General features: G+C 42.0%; 1 protein-coding gene across 1 annotated transcript in view; it reads left to right on the top strand.

The window, feature by feature from the left end:
• Positions 1-1,565: 1,565 nt before the first annotated feature.
• Positions 1,566-6,000, top strand: part of tnc (tenascin C) — a 131,460-nt gene continuing 127,025 nt past the window's right edge. The window contains exon 1 of the mRNA XM_034171005.1: positions 1,566-1,909. The gene's annotated coding sequence lies outside the window, so the exon portion shown is untranslated. The remainder of the gene's footprint in view (positions 1,910-6,000) is intronic.

Genomic DNA, 6,000 nt, shown 5'->3' with positions numbered 1-6,000 from the left:
TTCTTGTTGCTGGTGTTGTCAGCGTTGAGGCGTTTGTGTGCTGGATCATGCTCAGGGAAACTTGGAAACTCATTATAATGCACATAGTACACCTCATCTGAGTCTTCTTTAGTAACCTCTTATTTAACACCAAGTCATTCCAAGGATTCTCTGAGGAGACTTACAGCCAAAAGACATCCAAGTATCACCTCAGGTTACTGGTTAGTCATCCAGGTCTCAGAACACGACATCCTAACACCATCCTAACATTTTGATGCAAACATCTTGTTGTAACTGAACATCAACTGGAAGCGGGAGGAAGCCGGAGCACCTGGGCGTAACCCAAGCAAACATAGGGAGAACATGCTAACTCCAACCAGAAAGGATGCCTGTCATAATACATGTGAACGTGAGATGTCCAAAACAAATTGGACAGCATGAAGTCATTACGCTGGGAAACTTAAATCATAATAAAAATATGTAGTACAGTGTTCCTCCTCAGTCCATATGGACAAAGGTGGACCATCTGCACCATCTTCTGCTGGTTGTAGTGAACTACGGATGAGCCACAGTGGTTCCTTGGGCTCTTAATTTTTAGTTGGTGGTGTGTTCGTGTGCTTTAAAATCTGCTGCAGTGGTTTGTAGTACATTAATTAAAAGTAGACAAAACCGTTTAAATGACAGATTTGAATAATTATCGATATCTTGTAATCTTTTGAATGAATGAATGAATGAATGAATGAATGAAAATGAATGAAAACTTTATTTCGAACATTTGATACAACAATTACAAGATAGATCAGTAAAGACAACAACAAAAAAGTTCCTACTGTGTACCCAACATGTCCGAAAAGGGGTAGGGTGAAGCATCAGCTTATTTATCCCTACCCCTTCTTCCCCACAACCAGTAATACCCTTTGCCACATATACACATAGATTCCTACACACCTAAACCGATATCAATATATATATATATATATATATATGTATATATATATATCAACATACATACACATATATATACATATATACACACATATACACACACATATACATATATACACACATATATACACAAACATAAATATACACCTACACATACCTACTTACATACAAAATACTATATATTTACAAGCTGAAGCAAAAAACAAAAACACCCTAACCCTCATTACCCTTCCTCCTCCCTATACCTAGAAAAAAACATATTTTTGTACCGCTGTTTGAACTGGTTCATTGCTTTTCTCTTGGAAGTATGTCTGCTGAGGTCTGCCTCCCCATCTAACAAACAGATCCCACTCCCTGTTTTCAGCTGCTTCCATGTTCTTTAATGCTATATGTTAATGCAGGATCTGCATTCACTCATATCTTGCTTTCCATTGGCTTGTCTGCCGCAATTTGTAGCTAATGGTCTATCCCCCCCACCTCCCCGCCCAACTACCAACTTCCCTACCCCCTTCACCCCATTTTCCTCTCCCACTCTTTTTCTCCCTGTCTCTCAGTCAGTCCCTCTCTTTCCAGCCTTGAGGCGTCCCGTTTCAGCTCCTTGGCTTTCAGTCACAATGCTGTGGAGAGGGTGAATGGGTGAGGGGCATTTAAGAGAGCAGTAGGTGGGAGTGGAGTCTGACCGCAGAGGGTCCACTGCTTAACAGAAAGGGAATTCTCTCTTTCACACATTCACCCACTCTGCACTGCTCTCGCTCTTTCTCTGTCTCTCTCTCCCTTTCTCTCTCTCCTCACCAGCTGAACATCATCCGGCTCTCTAGGTAGTAGACTTGAGTAAACAGTCTGACAGAATCACGAGAAGAGGGAAGATGATAGAGCTGTCAGCACTCTGAATGACCGTCCAGGCTGGCTGATAGAGCGCTGTCCGTGCAGCATCTCTCCATCTCACACTGATCAATCAGAGGACAGGCTGTGAAGTCTTCTAAAGGTAAGACACTTTCTTTACCTGCACCGTGCAATTAAGATGATGCCGGTGACTGGAAGCAGAGTAATTACACTCTAAGAATAATTTGTCAAATTATGACACCTGAGAAAATCAGTGCAAAACTGTTTCATGCAAGTTCATATTAAAACTTTCTTGAGGATGATGTGGAAATGTGCTGTTTATTTGCCACCTGCAGAGCGGAATTTGAGCTGTTCTTGCAATAAAGCCGCATCTGTAATACACCCTCATGTTTTACAAGCAACTTTGTCTTTTTATTGCACACACCTGGACGCCCATTATGTTTTACTGTGAAAGTTTTTTAACTCCTGCGGGTTATTTTATACTCTTTATCAACATGGATTTACAAAATAAAATCCCACGATCAGTCAGTCAGGCAGCTTTTTCCGAACATCCCTGCTTGCTTTGGGGCTTAAGGCGAGATGTGGTGTAATGAGACGGCGACGGTCGGGCAGTACATGTGTCTGTGTGGGAGTTTTTTCCACAGTAGGTCCAATTGCACACGTTCTGCTCACCAGCAGAAGGTAGGCTCCTGTAACCTGGGAGACAGACAGCTGCTCTGCATTAGTTACTGCTGCTGGTTCTTTTTCCACGTTTTCACATGCTGTGTAGTGGACTGTTGATCTTATTGTGTCTCTTGTTGCTCTTTGATCAGGTCATCTTCATTTAACTGTCAGTCATCCTGCGAAGAGAATCAAACTCAAATAGAATGTAATCCACTGAAAGCTTATGGGATTTTTAAGGTGGGTTTGCAGTTCCTTCAGGCGGGATTCATTGCAGGTTTCAGTGATTTACACTCTACTCCCCTGAAGCTGTTGGAGCAAAATCCAGTCCACATGGGGGCTGATATCTGAGCGGGCAGAGAGGGAGGGAGCATCAAAGTCAATGAGCAGACAGTACAGTGGGTGTGAAGAAGTGAGGTGCGATGTGATGGAGGAGACCCGTAGGATGGCAGGGCAACATCTCACGGATGGTAATTGTGTATATGATGAAGGGGATCCAAAGTCAAAATGGTAAATCATGTGGAATCCATTCATTTGATCCTCACATTCTGGAGACATTTATCACTTTTGTGACTTATTCCTGCAACATTTTGCATTACGAATCAACCCGTTTTCAGGGACACGACACCACGTTGGGTTTCTCCTTGCATGTGTTGAATACCGGAGACACTGGTGGCTGCAGAGGCTTGGTGCATTAATGATTTATGATGCTTTGGTTTGCATAAAGTAGGCGCTGATGGTGACACTCAGCATAACGAGGATGGGAAACGGGCTTTTGTGTGGCCAGCTGTTCGCTTCCAAAGCTCTCTGAGAGGGCGACTGTCCTTAACTCCACTTTGCTGCTGCGCTGGTGACGGAGAGCAAACAGTAATTGTGGGTGTTCAGGATTACCCACCCCGGGGGAGACTCCACAGAGATGCAGTGACATTTTGTTTGGACATTCTCTTTAATTCAAGTTGAAGTGTATTGATAATTGTGGTATTGACTTACCTGATGTTGTACCAAACTGACAGACACCTGTGCAGTCTTTAAGAGTATCACCTCAACATGTTTCCTGACACCTGTGACAGGTACATTCATAATGTTCTCAAGAAAGTTAGCTTGCAAATCCTCCTCAGAGGTAAAAGCACAAAATCTCCAACAGAAAATGTGGTTTGTCTTACAGATTGTTGCACAAATGCAGTGAAATGAAGTGCAGATGATTTTGACTTTTGGCACTAAAGGACGCTGGCTGTGGAATCATATGTGGACACATGTTATATGCACTGTAACTTTATTAATAATTCACTGATCATTGCACATGAGGACTTTCATTCATTCATTCATTCTTTTTCTATACCTGGTTATTGCAGTTAAGGGTCACAGGGGAGGTGGAGCCTATTCCTGCAGTCACTGGGCAACAGGACACCAGTCTGCTGCAGAGCCAACACAAATAGACAGACAAACACATTCACAATCCACACCTACGGTCAGTTAGGTGTCACCAATTCATCTAGCCTGCATGCCTTTGGAAGTGACAGGAAGCCGGAGTACTGGAAGGGAACCTGTGCAAACATGGGCCGAACGTGGAAACTCCACAGCGAAAGGACCAAGCGGGAAGCGATCCCAGATCATTCTCACTGTGAGGCAACAGTGTTAACCAATAAACTACCGTGCTAACCAATGGGACATTGGGACAAGTGATGCAAATTGTAGCAAAAGATGGATTTGATTCTTGAAGATCTTAATATGTTTTGAAGGCCTTTTTTTATCTCATAATGTAACACGTAAGTAACGATTTCAGTCCCATGTCAATGTCTGTCTGTCTGTTTGTTTGGTTTGGATGGTTGGTTGGTTGGTTGGATTGAATCATTGGTTGGTCCAGTTGGTCTGATTAGTTAGTCTAGATCAGTGGTTCTGAAATCTATTCCTGCACATTTTTCATCTCTCTCTACTCTGCCACAAGCCCATAAGCTTATTCAGGTGTCTATCAGCTCTTCCTTGTCTGAGTACACCTGAATGAGCTTATCAGCTTTAGAGTAGGAAGAGATGGAAAATATGTAAATTAGGGAGTTCTTGAGGGCCAGGATTGGGAACTACTGGTCTAGATGGTTGGTTGATTGGTCTGGTTAGTCTAGATTGGTCTAGATGGTTGGCTGATTGGTCTGATTAGTCCAGATGGGTGGTTGGTTGGTTGGTCTGGATTGGTTTGTTGTTTGATTTGTTGGTCCGATTGCCAGCAGGATACAGTATCCAAAAAATACCATGAATTTCAGTAATATTTGGAGAAGAGGTAGCCTTTTAATTAAGAAAGAGTTAATACAATTTTGAATGTGATGGAAAGTATATTACTTTTAAATAATATCTGAATAATGTTTCTCTTTCATTCATATGTAGACTAGACCTGTTCATAATGTCAAATGTTACAAAATCTTTTGGACCACATGTTCTTGTTCCACTAATAAAATAAAAGATCTATGCCAAATTGTATTTTAATCGGGCATTGTTTAGGGGTACCCCATAGGCCAACAATTTTTCCCCAAACCAGCAATGTAGTAATCCAGTAGTCCCAGTAATGTTCTCCTCTCGCTGACCAATCAACCACCACTTTTTGTGATTACAATCATCACATTAGGGTCATGTTGCCTTGCCAGGGGAGGGAGAGGAAAATGTGTCACTCTGGGGGACATCTAAATCTTATCTGATTGAGTGATTGATTGACCCTGAACCATCCCTTAGTTATGCTGCTATAGACTTAGACTGCTGGGGGGTTCCCATGATGCACTGAGTGTTTCTTTCTCTTTTTGCTCTGTATGCACCACTCTGCATTTAATCATTAGTGATTGATCTCTGCTCCCCTCCACAGCATGCCTTTTTCCTGGTTCTCTCCCTCAGCCCCAACCAGTCCCAGCAGAAGACTGCCCCTCCCTGAGCCTGGTTCTGCTGGAGGTTTCTTCCTGTTAAAAGGGAGTTTTTCCTTCCCACTGTCGCCAAGTGCTTGCTCACAGGGGGTCGTTTTGACCGTTGGGGTTTTTACGTAATTATTGTATGGCCTTGCCTTACAATATAAAGCGCCTTGGGGCAACTGTTTGTTGTGATTTGGCGCTATATAAATAAAATTGATTGATTGATTGATTGATTGATTGAAATTTGGTCTGCACCTATAAAACCCCAAGTGGAACAAAAACATATGGCCCAAAGTCTCTCACAAATTTTATTTTTTCACTATATAACATGAACAGCGCTAATCTAGACCTTGGGTTAGTGAAGAGTTGATTATTTTGTGAACCAGTTGCAGATTCAGAATAATACTATTATTATAATATCCTTTTTAGTCCTAGTGAGAATTATTAGCATCCCTGATTTTTTTAGGTACAAATTTTAAAATGTACTTCCTATATTCAGAATATTTAATAAGATAAAGTGTTTAAACCTAATGTTAACTGTGAAAGAATGAAGCTAGTGAGGGAAGACATCGAGACACCCATGACACCTCTGAAGGAGTTACAGGTTTCTGTGTATGTTGTTGGAGAAACTGGCCATTGTATTGCCACCTTTGTGGTGTTGGGGTGCAACACAAAGGACGTCCTTAGA

This window comes from Thalassophryne amazonica, chromosome 5 (assembly GCF_902500255.1).
Source record: "Thalassophryne amazonica chromosome 5, fThaAma1.1, whole genome shotgun sequence".
In the NCBI taxonomy this organism is placed as follows: Eukaryota; Metazoa; Chordata; class Actinopteri; order Batrachoidiformes; family Batrachoididae; genus Thalassophryne; species Thalassophryne amazonica.
The sequence above is the reverse complement of the archived record's forward strand: the minus strand, read 5'-3'. Positions and strand labels throughout refer to the sequence as shown.